The sequence below is a fragment of the Lissotriton helveticus genome, chromosome 3_1 (assembly GCF_964261635.1).
Source record: "Lissotriton helveticus chromosome 3_1, aLisHel1.1, whole genome shotgun sequence".
In the NCBI taxonomy this organism is placed as follows: domain Eukaryota; kingdom Metazoa; phylum Chordata; class Amphibia; order Caudata; family Salamandridae; genus Lissotriton; species Lissotriton helveticus.
The window spans coordinates 2,084,520,911-2,084,542,318 of NC_136061.1; the positions used below are offsets into that span (position 1 = coordinate 2,084,520,911).

At 44.6% G+C, this 21,408-nt stretch overlaps 1 protein-coding gene across 1 annotated transcript in view; it reads right to left on the reverse strand.

Annotated features, from left to right (window-relative positions):
• LOC144824116 (aminopeptidase N-like) overlaps positions 1 to 21,408 on the reverse strand; it is an 880,577-nt gene that overhangs the window by 766,183 nt on the left and 92,986 nt on the right. The gene's annotated exons all lie outside the window — the stretch shown is intronic.

The following is a 21,408-nucleotide window of genomic DNA, read 5'->3' on the forward strand; positions in this document are numbered from 1 at the left end:
ACTACTCACTCTCTACTACTCTACTACTCTCTACTACTCTCTCACTAATACTCACTCTCTACTACTCACTCTCTACTATTCACACTCTACTACTCACTCTTTACTACTCTCCACTACTCACTCGCTACTACTCTCTACTACTCACTCTCTACTACTCTCTACTACTACTCTCTACTACTCACTCTCTACTACTCTCTACTACTCACTCTCTACTACTCTCGCTCTACTACTCACTCTCTACTACTCTCTTTACCACTCTCTACTACTCACACTCTACTATTCACTCTCTACTACTCACTCTCTACTACTCTCTACTACTCACTCTCCACTACTCAATTTCTACTACTCGCTCTCTACTACTCACTCTCTACTGCTCTACTGCTCTCTACTACTCTCTCTACTACTTGCTCTCTACTACTAGCTCTCTACTACTCACTCTCTACTACTCTCTACTACTCTCTACCACTCACTCTCTACTACACTCTCTCTACTACTCACTCTACTACTCTCTACTACTCACTCTCTACTACTCTCTCTCTACTACTTACTCTCTACTACTCACTCTCTACTACTCGCTCTCTACTACTCTCTACTACTCACTCTCCACTACTCACTCTCTACTACTTGCTCTCAACTACTCTCTACTACTCACTCTCTACTACTCTCTCTACTTCTCACTCTCTACTACTCACTCTAATACTCTTTACTACTCTCTACTACTCACTCTCTACTACACACTCTACTACTTGCTCTGTACTACTCTCTACTACTCACTCTACTACTCACTCCCTACTACTCACTCTACTACTCACTCTCTACTACTCACTCTCTACTACTCCACTACTCTCTACTACTCTCTCTACTACTCACTCTCTACTACTCTCTACTACTCACTCTCTACTACTCTCTCTCTCTACTACTATGTACTCCTCTCTACTACTCACTATCTACTACTCACTCTGCTACTCATTCTACTACTCACTCTCTACTACTCACTCTCTACTACTCTCTTCTACTACTCTCTACTACTCACTCCAATACTCACTCTCTACTACTCACTCTCTACTACTCACTCTACTACTCTCTACTACTCACTCTCTACTACTCTCTCTACTACTCTCTACTACTCACTCTCTACTCTCTAATACTCTCTCTCTACTACTCTCTACCTCTACCTCTACCTCTACCTCTCTACCTCTCTCTACCTCTCTCTACACTTACATATGCACATATATATGCATATGCATTTATATATATGTATGTGTGTATATATAAATCGTTCTTTTCCCTGTCTCATATGTGTATTATTTGTTGTAATTGAGTCTCCCATAGTGGGTTTTTGGTACTCATTGACTAAATGGTGGTATTATGATGTCCTATAAAATCTGAAACCTCTTCCTGAACTTTGTACAATTTTTAACAAAATATCCTTTTTCTTAGAATTTTCTTTACAAATGGAATTTTGAAATAAGAAATATTATCATGCACAATATTATTTTTTCACATATAACGGTTCAAGTCTTTTACGAGGGTAAACAATAAGAGCATATAAGTCCATATGAATTAGACTTATAAGTATTCATCATTAATATGAATTTGTTTCTTTGCGTAGGACAACAGTGTCATTTTTAAGGTACAAGGATCTATATATGTTCTGTTGTTGACAAGACATTTTTTATGAAGTTCACATAATGGGACATAATTCATTTGGTCAACAAATTGCATACACATGTTATTAATAGGTAATTGCAATTTGTTTAGTAGGATTAAGATTTCTTTCCTATGCACAGGCACTTTGTCTTCCGTTTGTAAATAGTATGCATATAGAACAATAATGAATTGAATGTTGTTCTTCTTTTTATATATATATTTTTTTCAATATCATTGTATATATGTAGACATATTTATTTGTGTAATATTATCAAATTATATATGGATTGTATATTTATGATTGCGATATTTGCACAATACATGTATTGCACAGAACAACGATATCCCTATGAAAGAGACCTATGGCACTATGCCAGAAACGGAGTTTTTAATGACACCAATTGTAGTGCACCCAGAAGTGAACAGCAAAGGGTTAAATATGTGAGGTTGGTTTGATTTAGTCCCACCCACCCCTTCTCTGAATTGTTTAAGTACCCTTGTTTATGTTTTGGCAACTGTATCATGTGATCAAGCGTCGAATCAGAGGCGAAACGCGTGATGCGGTCTTGCTGGGTTTTATGGAAATAAAAAACTAAATTGCACCAGAAACTTGGGTCTGTCTTGTTCGCTTTTCCTTGAGAGCTGTCTGGGCGGAAAAGGACAGTGATGTGGCGGCGGCTACATCAAGCGGAGTACAAGAAATATATATATATATATACATACATATATAAGCATATATATAAAATGCATATCTATATAAATACAAATATAAATGCATGCATACATATACGTATACGCATACAAATGCATGTTATGTACATGAAAGTTGGAAAAACACTAATACAAGCAAAGCTAAAAAGCCACCTAATTACAAACAGAATTGCTTTAACTTAAACGAGGGCGAAACCTATTGCATTTTCAATGCTTGCTTACTTTGGTACCATCAAGAAGGCATTCAGATGTGTCACACATTTGCCATAAATTTGGAATGTTAGCACTCTAGTTGCTCATTAGATCATTGTAGTAAAGATACTGCTCACCAGGGAAGTCAGCTGCTGGTATGCAAAGTGCATGTTTCAGTCTGCATGTTGTCAGAATTTTTTAATGAAATAGAAGAGGATTTGAGAAGTCAAAATGTGCCCTAATTTTTCTTTCTGCAGCACTAATCATAATTTCTGTGGCAAAATGAAGCCCCTCATTTTGTTCCTTTGCAAATTAAATGTTTTAAGTGTTATCACTTTATTCCAATCAAGATGGCTTCAGGTGTGCCATACTTTTGTCATAAGTAAGACTGTTAGTGTTCAAGTTGTTCTTTAGAACACTCTGGGACATTCTGTCTCTGGGCTATATTTGGCCCACATCTGGGTGATATTTGTGCTACATTTGGGCTCTTTTGTCTCTGGTGGCCATCTTGGGAGATGTATTTGTTATGAAGTTTCCTAATTTCCCCATTTACTACAGTCTCCTCAGTGGGAAATACTTTCAGTTTTTTACTTTGATTCCATCAAGGAGGCATTCAGATGTGTCACTCATTTGCCATAAATTCAGAATGTTAGCACTCAAGTTGCTTATTAGATCACTGTAGTAAAGCTACTGCTCACCAGGGAAGTCTGCTTCTGCTATTGAAAGTGCATGTTTCACTCTGCATGTCATAATTTCTTAATGAAATAGAGGAGGATTTGAGAAGTCACTCAAAATGTGCCCTAATTTTTCTTTCTGCAGCACTAATCATACTTTCTATGGCAAAATGAACCCCCTCATGTTGTTCCTTTTTAAATTACATGTTTTAAGAGTTACCACTTTATTCCAATCAAGATGGCTTCAGGTGTGCCATACTTTTGTCATAAGTAGGACTGTTAGCGCTCTAGTTGTTCTTTAGAACACTCTGGGAAGCTGCAGTAGAACACAAAGGAATCAACTGACAGTCTCTGCTCTTGTTGGATGTACATGTTTTACTGAGAATGTCAGACTTCATTCTCACATGACTGAGAAATATAATGTGAATTTACAGAAAATATGCTCTCAGTTTAGCTTATAGACCACCTTCCAAACCTCTGTGGGAAAATCATGAGAAAATTGTTTTCTCTAAAACATGATTCATGATATCCCAGCAGAAGGCTTTTCCACATGGTAAAATCACCTTAGAACACACCACAATTCCTAAAATTAGTATGGTACTATCAACAAATGATTTATAATGTAACTAAAGTCTTAAAACCTTCTATTAACTGCAATGCTTTGTAATGAGGTGCTGTCATGTATAATGGTCCCTAGATGGCTGCCAACAATTTCTGGTTTGGAGTGTTGACAGACAGTTGACAGCCAATCAGCATGCAGCTCGTGCTCGGAATGCTAGATAAATATATTTTTTTTCTTTTGATTTTCTCAGGAACTACTGGATGGATTTACACCATTTAAGCAAAAGGGTGATCTGCGAATCAGACTCTACCATTTTGCCAAATTTCTTGTAATTCTGTTGAGCAGTTCTGGCTGTAGCCATGTCTAATCGTCCAATGGAAAATAACATAGGGAAAACACGTTTTGGGACCCCCCTTTTTTCTCAGCCCCCACTTGACAAAACCCCCAAAAACTTTCAGGGAAGGAGCGGAGCGGGCCATCTTCTTTGAGAAATTCGCGAAGATTCGTCCACCGGCACCAAAGTTATTCCAAATAGAATGTTTGGATTTCCTATGGAAACTAGGTCCTAACTATAACTACCTACTGGCGACCGCCAGTAGGTAATATATATATATATATATCTATATATATATCTATATATATATATATATATATAGATTACCTACTGGCGGTCGCCAGTAGGTATATATAGTTAGGATTTTTTCTCTATGGGTTTTTTGAAAATTCTATGTCTAATAACTTTGGCGTTTGTGGACGGAATTGGCTGAAATTTTCAGGAAAATGGCACATTTTTTTTCTGAGCAGCCCTTGAAAATTTGGGGGGGGTTCGTCCAGTGGGGGCCGAGAAAAAAGGGGGGTCCCAAAACGTGTTTTTAACATTGAGTTTTCCATAGGGCGGTTGGCCTCACTTTTAGCCCGAACGGCTGAATGGATTTGCACGAAACTTGGCAAAATTGTAGGGACTGGTAGCCCGATGTGCCTTTTGTAGGTCTCAATATATGTGCTCCAGTGGATTTTGAGAAATTAACGTTTAAAAAAAGATATATATCTGTAACAGCGGACCGGTTAGCGCTCTGGTTCGCGGACTTTTCGCGCAACGGATCTTTGTGAAGCGAAGCTGATTGGTTCTCCGGCGTCTGTCAACATTCCAAACAGTCCGTAGCGGCCGCCATCTTGTCTCTCGGTAGGATCGAGAGACAAGAGGAGGTCAAAACAAAGGGGGAAATAACTATAAGGGGGCATAGTAGATCCTCGCTGACCCCCTAGGTTTGATGTGGAGGTTTTAAAAGGGCCCCGCGGGGCAAAAAAAAAAAATAATAATAATAATTGAACGGCTAAATGGATTTGCACGAAACTTGGCAAAATATTAGGGACTGGTAGCCCGATGTGCCTTTGCTAGGTCTCAATATATGTGCTCCAGTGGATTTTGAGAAATTAACGTTCAAAAAAAGATATATATCTGTAACAGCGCTCCGCTTCGCGTAACGGAGGTTTGCGAAGCTGATTGGTCATTCTGTCACTGGGCTATAGTTGGGCTACATCTGGCTGATATTTGGGCTACATTTGTTTTTTTGTGTGTCTGGCGGCCATCTTTGGGCTACATTGGGCTACATTGGGCTTCATTGGGCTACATTCGGCTAATTAGCAAATAGCTCATCGCAAACTAGGAATGGTAAAGAATCGCTATTTATTCCTTAAAGTTCGCTATTTAGGAAATGCAAAAAACTTTGATGATATATATGGCGGTTCATCTCTAACAAGATAAGAAGCATAGGGATACATTTATGATGACTGGCGCATCACCAGGGATGTGTTAGTCATTCTGTGCCGCTGTTCCGTCACCTATGGTGTGCTGCATTTACAATGCGGCGCATCATGGGGCAAAAACAGCACAGATGCGTGATGTATCTGTGCCGTAAAGGTGGCGCATTGCTGGAGTTGTATCGCAAGTGTGATGAAGCTCCAGCAAGGGTCGGGGGTGCCCCTGTCGCAGGGTTTCTGTTCTCACACAGAACTGTGGACAGAGGATTGGAACCTCGGCGAATGCATTGCTGGAGTTGTATCGCAAGTGTGATGAAGCTCCAGCAAGGGTCGGGGGTGCCCCTGTCGCAGGGTTTCTGTTCTCACACAGAACTGTGGACAGAGGATTGGAACCTCGGCGAATTAGGGTGTCCCAAAACTCACGTTAGTAATCAAAAACTCCTTAGCAAGCTAGGTACAGTGTCACATTGGATATAACAAACTCTCAATGTTTAGACAATCCAGAATATGAACTTATAGTACCTCAGGATACGTGGAACTCATGAACAGTCGGTCGTTATAGATTTCTTAGAAACCAGAACATGGAGTTAAGAAGAACAGATGTGTATTTGAAATGTTTATTTACTAATGCCGTCTTCTCAGGCGTAGTACCTTAGATAATAAAAGTACACATATTATCAGTAGCAAAATTACCAGCATAGTTACTAGTACATAAAAAGTGAATGGTGATAGTATGTTAACATGCTGTAAATGAATAAGAGTTAGCAACACTTATAAGCAGCCGCGGGCCGTGGAGGGAGTTACGGTGAGGCAGGGAGGCGGGGAGGGGGAGAAGCAGGGTGGAGAATACAAGTACACATATTATCAGTAGCAAAATTACCAGCATAGTTACTAGTACATAAAAAGCGAATGGTGACAGTATGTTAACATGCTGTAAATGAATAAGAGTTAGCAACACTTATAAGCAGCCGCGGGCCGTGGAGGGAGTTACGGTGGGGCAGGGAGGCGGGGAGGGGGAGGGGCAAGGTAGAGAGGGCTCCACCCTGCTTCTCCCCCTCCCCGCCTCCCTGCCCCATCGTAACTCCCTCCACGGCCCGCGGCTGCTTATATCTCACCCTCCCTAATACACATATTATATTATTTGCTAAGAAGGTCTCTTTGTGTTGGTTTAGGGCGTGCCCATACTTTAGTGTCTTAGATTTGAAGGAATCACATCACCATACACCAGCTCTCTCTTCATGTGAACCGCATCAACTGTTGTGTATGTGTGTTCGGCAAAGCAATATAAAACCCGCCTCATGCCCAGAATTGGCAGAAGTTGCACTTATGTTATGAGTATGAAGTCGTGGAGATCAGACCTCATAACAATTCTGTATCGTGTTGTTCTTGAAACTTTAGCACTCGCTGTACAGATATAGTTTAACAAGTAAAGCAGATAGTAGACCAATAACATATTATTCTCATGTAAACCACGATGAACTACTAGGTGGAAAGCTAAAGCAACAACTAAGTGTCGTGTGCAGAAGTTGCAAAAAAGGAAAAATGGCGTTTAAACCGGTAATGAGCCCATGCTAACTTAACACGGTGTAAAGATATCCAGGACCTAGATGACACCTCCTCATGATCCGGAAACGAACTGAATAAGATAATAGAAGTGCCGTCTCATGAGAGCAGATTGCAAGTTTATATGTGGACGGTCCGCAAGGTAAAGCATTAAAAACTAGGAAAATTTAATGCTAAAGAAAAATAAAACAGCCAAGTACTTTATCGAGTCTTAAGCCAATAGGCAAGGTAAATAATAAAAACTTGACAAATAAGTTAATGAATTGTCAATGAAATGCTAGTACTCAGCATATCAAACATGAAAAAGGTCTATGACATAACTGTGTATGCAAAATAAGCTGCAACAGCCTCCAATAGGAAGTCACCGTCTTCATCCGAAAACAGTTCAGCCATCCAATTTAAAAGCGGAAAAGAACATACGTGCTCTCCCAGCACCGGATCCTCTATCACCATCAGAGGACAGCTCGGTGGGTTTTCAAGAAAGCTCTGTTCCAAGAAAGACTGTGCTGCCGCCAGTAAATTCCAGGGACCAAGTAGTCCATGCATCAATGCCACAGCCATAATCCTTTCGCCAGGACAAACCAACTCGTGAGTAATGATTGGAGTCATCAGCTGATTAAAGTCGACGTCAGGAGAAACCGGTCCGCAGAGACACAAATCAATGGCCCAATCGAAATCACAGGTCAGGCAGTGAAATACAGGCTGGATACAGGTGAAGTAGGAGAACCGAAAAGATAATCCATATGCCGTGCTTAATATCGCCAACGGCATTGTGCCATAATATTCTAGCATGCGATTGCGGAACAATGTCAGCAGCTGCAGGGTCGGAGGTTGCATAGGAGGGACATCCATATTTAAAAATGTAAAAAAGCACAAGAGCGTCCGCTGGTAATGCAAGTAAAAATGCCAATCCACGAACCAGAGTGCAGAAAATACAATGAAAGGAGGCAGGGATGACTCCAAAGATTTTCTCAAATGAAGTCACGAGGCCACTGGTAACAACTTTAAAAAAGTGTGTCAGGGACTTTGTGGAGGATGCGTTAAAGATAGTCGGAAACATGTTGCTGAAATTGAAAGGCAAATCTTAATTGAAAAGGGTGTGCACCTCTGTACGGGTGTTCGCTATGTGAAGTACGAAAGTTTCACGGGCCGAACTCAAGGCCACCTCTCTCTGAGACAAAAGAACTCTTATTCTTGCCATGCCGTTGAAACGTGTCCCAAGGTTGGTATTTGTGGCCAGATTGAAAACTCCCTATGTTCATGTGTGGGAGGAAATAGAACATTTCTGCAGCAAATAACCCGTTCACTTACTGTTACGATAAAAGGAATACTTTTAATTAACTCAGAACAATCTTCATTATTGAGCATCAAATAACTACCATTTTCCAACAACTTGAACGTGGGGATGATAGCAGGAACTGGCGTGCCTTGCAACACGCAAGCCATATTTGGTCGGTGTTTGTTGCATGAACCGTGTAACTGTATGTGCCTACACATTAGTGAATGATCTGGCGTCTCAGTGCATTCCTCTCCATTCAGATAAACTTCTTGATCATCTTTGAAACATCTGTATGTGTATGGAAGCGACCAGACCTCATGAAGAAAAGCACTACCTAAAGGTTCATAACGACCTATTGGTATATATTTCATACAATTTGAAAACTTATATAAAGCAAAAGGCAGCGTTATTAAACCGTGGATAAGGCATGTTGTCAAAAAACCCGCAATCCTCTGCTGATGATGTCACTGAGCATGTCATGAATGATGTAATATGTGACATCATCAGCAGTGGATTACGGGTAATAGTATCTCCAGTTTACTCCCCTATAGCTGTCTTTATTTTAACATAAGTGTGTGTTTCCCTCCCTTATACTTACTGTTTTTGGTTCGCTTCCAGTTCGCGTACCGGCGAGCGAACTAGGAAGCGAACTAAGAGAAATAGAGGTTGGCACAGTTCCAAATATTGTACCAATTTTTTAATAACGGGGAGGTAGTTCTGAAAAGAACTTTTTTTTTTATTTTTCTGAACATTTTTTTACTGTTTTTGAATTTTTCGGAACAGTTTTATATTTTTTGGGGTTTTTCTTGGAGGGGGCAATGAAAACGATTCATTGTAAAGGGCTCAACAGGAGCAACAAAACAAAAAAAAGAAGTATTTATTATTTTGGGCGTTTCGGACAAACTTGCATATGATAGTCAATAGCTCTGTTGATCAGAGTGATGCTTTTTTCTCCGTAGGAAATGAATCCATCGCAAAATGCGCAGATGTGTTTTACATCACCAAATCTCATTTGTATATTTGGCACCATCTCCCTGCCCTCTGGTCCCGTTACTTCCGGTACAACAGATCTTCTGGCCATAATAGGGAGATTATCTAGGTCGTTCCGAAACTGTGCAGCACTGTAGTTGTTAGGATGCCACCTAGTCATATGGCGATGCATTGTGTAGTTTCCGAAACTGTATTTTTTGTCGGTCCCTCTGGACAGTCTATCTTGACATATAAGGCAAGTTACGTATCTTGCATTTACTTTTTTCTGACCTTTGGGAATTTAAAAAAATTGCCAAATGAAGTTTTCTTTCCGGTGAGACGTCTTGGGCTGCTCAGGCAAAAACTGCCTCTCTTCGTGCTCGTCCTCCTGTTCCTCTTCTTCTTCTTCTTGTTGAATTACAACTTGAGCAGGTGGTCCACTCTTCCTTGGATGTGGTGGAGGTGGTGGGGAAGCACCAGCTGAAGCTACTAAAGAAGCCATTGCTCAGTGATCACAAAGGGTCTTTCTCTCACAATGATGAAAGTCAGAGTGAGGAAAGAAGGAGGGATTTTCATCATTTGGGAAAAACAAGAGTTCTCAACCAATCAAAAGTGTTCATTTTAGATTATATGACCTAGTCTTACATCATTAGGAAACCAAAAGTGAAATGAACCAATGAAAAGTGTTATTACCAAGTCACATGACTTGCTGTGTTTACGTTAAGCGCTTTGCAGGGCCTCCCGGTTTGCTTCCAGAAACCTGCGCTTTGCGACTCGCTTCGCGTACCAGTTCGCTAACGTAGCACGTCATATGACGTATCACGCGACAACGTGAAACGTCATGCGGACGGGAGGCGTCACGATGTTGTTTTCTAACGCGGCACTTGCGGTAAAGAAACGTTTACCGGCTCGCGGTCTATTTCGCGGCATCAAGGTCAGCTAACGGGAAGCTTCCCGATTCGCGAAGCGGGAACGAAGAAAAAAAAATATTTAAAAAAAAAATTATTCATAAACATATAAAATATATTTTTGGATTTAAAGAAGAATACATTTTACAGCTACAGATATTAGCTGTTAAAAAACCAATGAAATTCACAGAAAAAACCATAGGTTATAGACCATATATAGTTAGGAATTAGCATTTACAAAACCTTGAAAATTCACTGAAAAAACCATAGGTTATAGACCATATATAGTTAGGAATTAGCATTTAGAAAACCTTATTTTACTCACACAAAACCATTGAAATTCCATATATAGTTAGTTGCACTAACTATATATCGCGCACCCGCAATCCACTGCTGATGATGTCACATATTACATCATTCATGACATGGTCAGTGACATCACTGATGACATCACTGATGACATCTCAAATTACATCACGGATGACATCACTGATGATATCTCATTTGACATCAATGACCACATCACTGATGATATCATTCATGTGACAATACAATGCATCTCCTCACATTTTAATATAACCTCTGTTACACGGGGTTACATGGGGGCCTGCTTCTCTCCCAGTTATGCCTGTTTGCAATGGGCTACTGGGAGAGGCAGGTCCTCATGGGTACGCACGGTCTGATTATGGCTAAACTGGTAGCCCAATGGATTCGTTACATCGACGATATTTTTTTGATATGGCGGGGCACCAAACAGAAGGCAATCGAGTTTATTGCACAACTAAACAACAATGCATATAACCTAGAGTTTACCCACAATATGAGCAAAACATGTATTGACTTCTTGGATGTCAGGGTCCTGGTTACCAACAACAAGTTACACACTACGTTGTTCCGTAAACCAACTTCCGGAAATAGTGTGCTCCATGCCAAGAGTCATCCCCCGGCACACCTGATTTGCAGCATCCTCTATGGGGAGATGCTGCGCATCAGACGAATTTGCAGCACAGAGGAACAATGCAGTCAGGCCCAATGTGACAGTAGAGCCCGTTTTTAGCTAGACGTTATTCTCAGAGCTCAATTGATTCGGCAATTCGTAAGGTGAATGCCATGCCTAGGTTGGTAGCCCTACAACCCAGGAGATCAACAAATAAAGAAGCAGACAATGCTGATCAACCGGTGAGATTAGTATTGACTTTCAATCGTCAATTTTAGGCATTGAGGAAAATCATTTCCAAAAACTGGAATCTTATCAATTCTGATCCAGTAATTGGTCACCTTATGCCAGCCAGACCGGATATCTCTTGTAGGAAGGCTTATTCCCTTGGTGAAGCATTAGTCAAGTCCAGTCCTGAGATTGTGACATCAACACCTTGGTACAAGGCCATCAAAGGTTTCAAAAAGTGCTCGGCCTGCAAGGCTTGCAGGCACGGCATCAACATGACTGAGTACTTAACCCCTTTCTCTGATGTTCCTCGGCTTATCACCAAGCAATTAACGTGCAAAACAGAGTTCACAGTGTATGTGCTGGAGTGTCCCTGTGCCCTGCGATATGTGGGTAGCACCAAATTGCAGGTGCACAAGAGGATACTCCAGCCCATTAGGGCCATCAACATTGAGGACCCCACCTACCCGGTGGCACGTCATTTTAAGGAACATCATGGGAAACAGAGCCTTTTGCTGAAATATTTCGCGATTGACTCGGTCCCGCCTCTTCGCAGAGGGGGTAACCGTGAAGCTATCTTAAGGGCTCTCAAAACCAAATATATCCTTGATCTCGACACCAAAACACCATTTGGTTTAAACACCAGTGTGGATTTCTACACTCATCTGTAAATCCCAGTTAGCCCCACTGGGCAATCCTTCCCGGATATTACAGTACAATTATATCCTCTGTATATCAGTGCTATCACTCAGATGCTGATATCCCTAATCTTTCTTAAATAGATATAATGATGCCACTTCTATCCTGCAATGATATAAGATTCATGATGACTACTTGAACATACTCCCATTATCCATCTAGGGAGGGGTTTTAATGTTATTAATTTATTTTGTGTCATCACTGTTCACGACACCCTTTGCTTTATTTTCTCTTGGTTGACACAATTTGGTTAACATGATGGTTATCCTAACTGTTAATACAAGCATTAAAGCAGGCTATAATTGGCTTGGTTGACATTACAATCGAATGTAATAATATATAATAATAATATATAACCCAAGTGTGTTATTAACCCACTTGGGTTATATTATTTTTACAATCGCCACAGGGCGGGGTTGTGCTGATGTGAAATGTTGGTAACACAAATTTCATTAGGGAATTGAACACTGTGTCGACCCCTACAGGTTATCAGATTTTGCTTGTGATGAAATTCATCAATACTAACCCCCTTTTTGTAAATATGGGATTATCTTTGCACGTTGGATGGATCTTATGTATTTATAATCCATTTTGCCCTTTGTACATATGTATATTTGTTATTTAACATTTTTTAATATTGTACTTTTCTTGGCTTTTTTACGTGTTCATTGACATGTCTTCTATATCTATTACCAGGCACTTGTGTTTAACCAATGGTGTGTCTCTGTAACCATGCACTAGCACTTTAAAAATAGTCTGTCCCACCCCTAGCGTCATGTGACCAAGGCCTCTGAGCAGGCCGAAACATTATGCTGGTGGCGATGCAACAGAATTATTTTTTTTTTTTTTTGGGTTATAAACTTTTATTAACATTCAAGCATTCATACACAGCAGTGTGCCTACAACCGTACAAGGCCGGCAGCGATACACATATATTGTCTTATTTGGAGGTACATGAGTTACGAACATTGAGAGGGTAATCAGGATCAACCATCAAAGATGCAATTCAGTAGCAATACTTTTATATCAGATCTTAGCTATAGGAGAGCAGCATAGGAGGGATTGTCGACGGCAAGACAGTTCATGGCATAGTGCAATTTACAGATCATAGCAGCATAATAGGAATCAGGGGAGTAAAGCTAGTATACACCACATGACCTAGGAGGATCTCCTACCAGGGGAGAGATTACAAACAGATGATACATTAGGGTGGCTAAGGTGTAAGGCACGGCATCATGGCACTGGATAGATCTTAATAGGCATTGATCTAGGCATTCAGCACATCTTCAGTGGTGTATGGTCATTTCGACGATACGCAGTTTCCAGAACTCAATCCGCACATCTGACAAGCCAATAACAGTGCGAATACCCAGCATTCCATCCCTTCCATCACAGTTCGAGAAATGGTATACGAGATCAAGCCAGCTAAGCTGTCTGTGGTGTTTCGCCAGTGTCAGTGTCTCCCTCCCCTTGCGATGCTTTGGCGAGAAGGTAATTCTGTAGAGGACCCCATATGTCCGCCGGTCTCGAGTTCAGAGGTAACAGTTCCGAAAATACTCCATACTGTTCCTGACAGTATAACATGTCATGCAACCAATCTTTAAATTTAGGAGCTCGGCCCCGACCCCACCTACATGCCAGGTGTCTCCTTGCCAATAACAGCGCCACATCAGTATACTTCCTAACCGTCCGCGCTATCTGCGCAGTATAGCCTAGTACGAACACCATCGGATCTAAGGTCAGCGCAGCACCTATCATGTGGGAGATACCCTCGCAGACCCGCGACCAGTATTCCTGTACTTGCGAGCAGGTCCATGCTAAATGGAAGAAGTCCGCCCCTTCCTGTCCACATCGCTCACACCTGTCCGAATCGGCTAGTCCGAACCGAAACTTTCTAGCAGGAGTGAAGTACAACCTATGGAGGAACTTGTAATGTATGAGTTTGAGGCGACAGCTAGACATTACCGCTCCTGACAAGTCACAACAGTACTCCCATTGTACCTCTGTGATATCACTACCAAAATCCGATGTCCAATGTGCCCTAGCCGTACTCTCCACTACTGGTAGTTCTTCCCGTATGCACTTATATATTTTGGATACTAGATGTGCTCCATCAGAGCTGTCCAGCACAATTGTAAGCGGGGCTACACTAGGGGGTTCATGAGGATAATCAGGTAATAAGGCTCTCAGGCCTTCTCTGAGCCGTAGGTAATAGAATAATTCTAGAGGGTTATGTGCGCATTCTCCAAAGAAATCATCTCGAGATCGGAACTTCCCATCGCGGAATAGATCCCCCCACACCCATATTCTTAACCGTCTACACATTCGTTGAAATCCTACCTCTTGAAGGAGCGCCATCTGTGGATGATAGGATAATGGCATACGAGCTGTATACAATAACGGGGTTTGTAGTCGTCTCCCTATTTTTTGCCACGCCTCTATCGTACAGGACACTGTGTTAGAGTGCATCTGCAGTGCGGTTGCGGGGGCATGCACCACTCCAACCAGTGGCAGCGGGTGAGCTATCCAGTCCTCCGCTGCCACCTGCGGCATGAAAGCAGTAGGTCGTATCCAATTATATAGGTAGTGCGCCTGAGCACTCAGATAGTATACCTCGAAGTCGGGGACATCGAAGCCTCCCACCCGGTAGGGCTGTGTCATTACCGCCCAGCGGAGTCGAGCCTGCCTTCCCCCCCACACCAGTCGAATAAGTTCAGAGCGTAAGGTTTTAAAGAAGAATGCACCTGGGTGATAAGGAATATTGAGGAACAGATATAGGAAGCGCGTTAAGACCACCATTTTTATGAGGGAAATTCTCGCCGCCATCGACAGGGGTAATTTGATCCAACGAGTCACTGAGTCCATTAACTTGGTGATAGCCACTCCGTAGTTCATCCGCAACGTATCTCCCTTGTCTCTCGATATTTGTATCCCCAGGTAGCGCAGTTCCGAGGTACACCACTCGAGTGGGTAATCTAGTGGGAATTCGGAGACGGCCGGCGTCAGAGGGAAGAGTTGGGATTTGCCCCAGTTAATAGAGATACCGGAAAGGCCTCCGAAAGCAACGAATTCCCGCAATAGCGCATTTAGATTAGCGTGGGGATCCTTAACGTAAAGAGTGACATCGTCGGCATATAACGAGATTGAGAGTTGGCGTTGAAAGCAATTGAAGGCACTGGGTTTGTGAAGTTGTCGAATTCGACATGCCAGCGGCTCTATCGCCACAGCGAAAAGTAATGGGGAGAGGGGGCACCCCTGTCGGGTTCCCCTCGTTAGTGCGAAAGCGGCAGTCATCTGGCCATTCGCAAGCACTCTTGCCGTTGGAGACGTGTAGAGCAACCGTACCCAATCTACAAAGATAGGGGGGAACCCCATCCTCTGCAAAACTGCGAAGAGGAATCCCCACTCCACAGAATCAAATGCTTTTGATGCATCTAAAAAAAACGCGGCAAGGGGGATCTCAGGGTGAACCGTTTGAATCAGGGAGAAGACTGTGCGGAGATTGTGTGAGGTTGATCTCGTGGGGACAAAACCGGATTGATCTGGCAAGATGAGTGTGGTCATAAGTAAGGAAAGTCTGGTCGCGAGCACCTTCGCCAGAATTTTGGCGTCGCAGTTCAACAGCGACAGTGGGCGATACGAGTCACAGTGTGCGGCATTCTTCCCAGGTTTAAGTAATGATGTGATGATAACTTCTCGCATAGATCTCGGGAGCACCCCCACTTCCAATGCATCAGTAAATATCTCCCTTAGCACCGGTGCCATGATCTCCACATAGCATTTATAAAAGTCCGCGGGGAGACCATCATGACCCGGCGCTTTCCCGTTGCTCAAAGACATAATAGCATCCCGCACCTCATCCAACTCAAGTGGTGCCCCCAGGAACTGTCTGTGGACATCGCTTATCCAGCAAAGTGCTATATCCCCCAGATAGCCATCCAGGTCAAATTCCCCAGCTGCCCGCGATGTATACAGTTGTTTATAGTGTGCCTGGAGTGTGTTGAGAATACCAGCATTATCTCTGTGTACCTCTCCATCTGCTGTGGTGAGCTCCAAGATAGTGTTCGAGCCCCGTGCCACCCTCACTGCCATGGAGAGCGCTCCTTCCGGTCTCCATCCCTCATTGTAAGCACGGGCTCGCCAGTATTTCCCCTTGAATCGTACCTCTCTCTGCGCCTCCGCCTCGTACTCTGATAGCTTAGCTCTGAATGCGCTCTGCGCTTCTCCATCAATCCCCTGTGACATGCAGTTCTCTAAAGCCCTCAGTTCCACCTCCAACCTGCAGAGTGTTCGCTGTATGTCTCTCAGTACCCCAGAGCTCTTAGCAATACACCATCCCCGCACCGTAACCTTAAATGCCTCCCACACTGTTTCTACACTATCCACCGTATCTTTGTTTCGGGGAAAGAATTCTTCTATGTCGGTCCTAAGTTCTTCACAGAAGACAGTATCTACCAGAATGCTGGGATGTAATCGTCAAGGCGGGCGTGGTTTATGAAAACCGGGCATATCTAAAGACATGAGAACGGGGCAGTGGTCGGAATGTGTTCTAGGTAAATGTTGAGAAATCAGAACATTCGGTGCCAGATTCAGGGAAACAAAGATGTAATCGATTCTAGCCCATGTGCCTGTGTAGGATGTGAAGTGTGTGCCTTCCAGTAAATCAGGATGTAAATGTCTCCAACTATCAATCAACCCTCCCTCTTCAACTATCCCCCCGAGGGAATCTCTCGCCTTGATATGATATGTTGAGCATCCATCTGCTCTGTCCAAGCTCGGGTGTAGGGCTACATTAAAGTCTCTGCCCCAGATCAGATACCTGGAGCCCACATCCATTATACCTCCCCAGAGCCGGGTGAAAAAATGGGGGTCAACAACATTGGGAGCATAACAATTGGCAATGGTAATCGTCTCCCCACCCAACCTCCCCCAGATAATAACATATCTTCCCTCTTTATCAGCTAGTTGCCCCTGCAGTGTAAATGGGAGAGCTCGGTGTATAAGAATGGCAGTGCCCCTGGCGTATGAGGAGTAGTTTGAAAAAACCCTCACGCCTGCCCATCTCGTGCCGAATGCGGAATCTGTTGATGGGGGAATATGAGTCTCCTGTAGCATAACCACCTGCACATTATGCCTATCCCAATACGCCAACAATTGTCTACGCTTACGTGCATCTTTCAGACCACGCACATTCCAGGATATGAAATTACATCGGTTAACAGTCCCCGCACCTGTATGGGTATGTTTGGCCTCGCTTTAATAGAGTGCGTTGCATCCTCCATAACTTCCATGTATCACTAGCAATAGTCCTTCTCACGTTCCTTAAGTATATGACTGTGACAGTTTTCTTGTGTATCTCACCCTCATACAATTCACGCAACAACCATGCATTCCCCCAGTCCCCCCCCACCTCCCACAGAGGCATCCCCAACTTGCCAGTGCCTCCTCCCTCCCTTCCCCACCCCAATTCCCTCAACAAACAGGGATGATAACACTCCCTACAACAACAACAATAACCGCATGGGTAATGCCCGTTAGGGACCATTCCTGGTGGCGACACAACAACCCCTCTTCTCCTTCAGCTGCCAATGGCAGATCCCACCTAGCTAGAGGGAGAGAGGGGGGTACCTGGCGACGCGGCTCAGATTCAGCATTTCTCAGGTCTTAGTCCTCGCCCATCTTATAGTTAAGGAGAAATGGAGGGCCGCAACCACAGCCACTACCACCCTGTGAGCCCCACATCAGTACTCACGTACAGGAACCATAGCGATATCTAGTGGTTTAAGATCAGTGAGGTCATTGTTCTTCGTCTTCCAGCTGGTCGTTTCTGCGATCAAGTTCATCCACCTCCTCTCTATGCTGGTGCGCTGAGCGTTTAACTTGCTTGATGAATTCCTCAACTTGTTGTGGCTTCATGAAAAACTTTTGGCGCGCTTGATAAGTGATACGCAGTCTAGCCGGATAAAGTAATGCATAGTCAATTTGCAGGGTACGAAGCTTTGCTTTAACATCCAAAAACTTGCGCCGCTCTTCCTGTACCATGGGCGTGAAGTCAGGATAGATTGTGAATTCATTACCATCACAGACGAGCTTGTTGGAGGATCGAGCCGCACGTAACGCTGTGTCTCTATCCCTATAGTTTAACAGACGGGCTATGATAGGCCTCGGCTTCATGCCCGGGTTGGGTACCGGTCCCTGGGACCTGTGCGCCCTTTCCACTATAAATTGGGGGGAGAACGCTTCCGATCCCACTGCATTCATCAGTAGTCGTTCCACATATTCCTCCATTTTACCCACGTTGGTGGACTCCGGAATTCCTACTATGCGTATGTTATTACGCCGGCTTCTCGCTTCCAAATCCTCATTCTTAGCCGCTATGGTGCGCAATAAGTTATCCATTCGTGTGAGACGTGTTGTATGCTGTCCGGAGGTGTCCTCGACATCCGAAACCCGCTGTTCCACCTCCTTCAACCTTCCCTCGTGGACCTCCAATTTGTGGACTACAGCATCCATACGGGACCTCCTTGTCCGCAATGGTCGCGAATCCCTGGCGCATCTCACGAAGGAGTTCCTGGACATCCGTGGAGGTAGTCGCCTGGCTATCAGGAGGATTGCTAGCCTCTATCTGCTTCTGAGATTCCGGGCTGGTGCGATTCGCCTTCTTTGCGGTATCAAATGCGAGCTTCGGTTGCCGCGTATCAGGACGACCCATCTTAGCAGCTCAGTAGTGGCGGGTGAACCAGATCGCGAAGTGGAGGATAGCAAGGGTCGTTTCGTATGTGCAATCCCGCTGTCCAGTAAATCCCACCGGGGAGTCCTCACCGTCTAGTCGAGCGCCGGTATGGAGCAGCATTTGCGTGAGTGGGGGGGGTGCGGGCAGCAGGTATATGCGGACGTTTGTCGCCGCTAATGGGCACAGCACGCCCCTCGGAGTTAGACCTTAGAGCCTGCCGGGAGTACCGCGGTGCAGCCGTCCCACTGTACAACACCGATAAGCACTCCAACAAAGTTGCAGCTGTCGCAGGATAATTGCTCGCCGTGCAGGAGCGCAATCCAGACGGGGGTAGTAAGCAGACCCCCCAGCCGGATGGTATATATGTAGGCGTGAGGTCTCCGGGACTTATGGAGCAGGCACCTCAGTTTTGTGATGCATCTGAGCACCCCCCTGTTACATACGTCTCAAAGAATGAAGCAGTCCAGTATCCCCCAAGTGATCAGTACAGTGTGCGTATGTCCCACGCAATATCAGGTTGGGAGGGTTATGCTACCATTATTGCCTGCAGCCCCCGGCTTCCAGTCAGCGGCACTCGCCCTCCAGTGCACGCAATCAAATGTAGGATGAGGTACAATGGAAGGAATGGCGGACTCCCCAGCCGGTGGTAATGCCTCCGGTATTCTCCAATATTGCACAGTTGAAGTGCCCAGCAGGTTGGTCTAGGGACTGATGGCAGGTAAAGCGGGGTTTCCGGAGGGTCTTATGGCAGCGGGGCCCCTTTCCCAAAATGGCCGCCACTCTCGATGGGGAGATAGCAGGGTAACGATCGCGCTCCGCGGAGTCAGGCTGAGGCAGGCCAGCAGAGAGGCAATCAAAGCACTGAAAATACCTCGATGGATAGGAGGGTCAGGGTAGCGCCTTCTCCGCAGTCAGAGCACCACCGCGAGGAGAGAACCGGGTCCGCTGTCCTTCGCCGCCATCTTTCTGCAGCCCTCCGAGGATTTCGCGCCTTTCAGGGCCCAGCTGGCGTCAGCAAATCCCCGACCTCGCGTCCGCAGGCAAGCCGGCCGGACGTGCTGGAACCTCCGGCAGCAGAAGGCGCTGAACATAAGAATGTCTCCACCAGCCTCAGACAGCAGCCGATCCGCTCCAAATTTACACCGGAGCCGCCGTGTGGTCCCCTCAGCAGATGAGGGCGATTTCAGCCCGATCTGTCGCCGATAAAAGGATCGATTATCGGATTATTGTCGCCAGGATGTGAGAGCCTTACAAAAAGGCTTCCATTCACAAGTGCGCCACCTAGCGCCCCCGGCGATGCAACAAAGTTGAATAAAAATATTTTCATCACCTCAAGACTGGGTCAGCTTTCGTTTGCTCAGATCGGCGGTGCCCCGGGACATTGGGGAGTGCCGGTTCCTGCTGGACGAGCGTGGAAGGGTATACTCAGATGTGAGTCCCTTGCTCATTGCACCATCAGGATTCAAGCAAGCCGGGCCGAAGACGGCTGTAATGCCAGAAACCGGTCCCCGGAAGCTTGTTTCCTTCCCAGTGTAAGAATTGGCTTTTGTAGTCTGGTCTGCCCTGTTCCCATGATGCACTGGGCCAGGGACAGACTAATTTGCATACAGCCAGGTTCTGAAACTGGGATGGTGCAATGAGCTAAAAAACGGTGTTGGATCTAGCCCTGATCTCTTGACTGGGTGAGAGTACTCTGCTTAATTCAGAGACTCTGTCCATCACCACCCCTTGTTGTAAATAATTTTGTCCACCTAAAGCGTGGAAGGGTATACTCAGATGTGAGTCCCTTGCTCATTGCACCATCAGGATTCAAGCAAGCCGGGCCGAAGACGGCTGTAATGCCAGAAACCGGTCCCCGGAAGCTTGTTTCCTTCCCAGTGTAAGAATTGGCTTTTGTAGTCTGGTCTGCCCTGTTCCCATGATGCACTGGGCCAGGGACAGACTAATTTGCATACAGCCAGGTTCTGAAACTGGGATGGTGCAATGAGCTAAAAAACGGTGTTGGATCTAGCCCTGATCTCTTGACTGGGTGAGAGTACTCTGCTTAATTCAGAGACTCTGTCCATCACCACCCCTTGTTGTAAATAATTTTGTCCACCTTAAGCGTGGAAGGGTATACTCAGATGTGAGTCCCTTGCTCATTGCACCATCAGGATTCAAGCAAGCCGGGCCGAAGACGGCTGTAATGCCAGAAACCGGTCCCCGGAAGCTTGTTTCCTTCCCAGTGTAAGAATTGGCTTTTGTAGTCTGGTCTGCCCTGTCCCAATGATGCACTGGGCCAGGGACAGACTAATTTGCATACAGCCAGGTTCTGAAACTGGGATGGTGCAATGAGCTAAAAAACGGTGTTGGATCTAGCCCTGATCTCTTGACTGGGTGAGAGTACTCTGCTTAATTCAGAGACTCTGTCCATCACCACCCCTTGTTGTAAATAATTTTGTCCACCTTAAGCGTGGAAGGGTATACTCAGATGTGAGTCCCTTGCTCATTGCACCATCAGGATTCAAGCAAGCCGGGCCGAAGACGGCTGTAATGCCAGAAA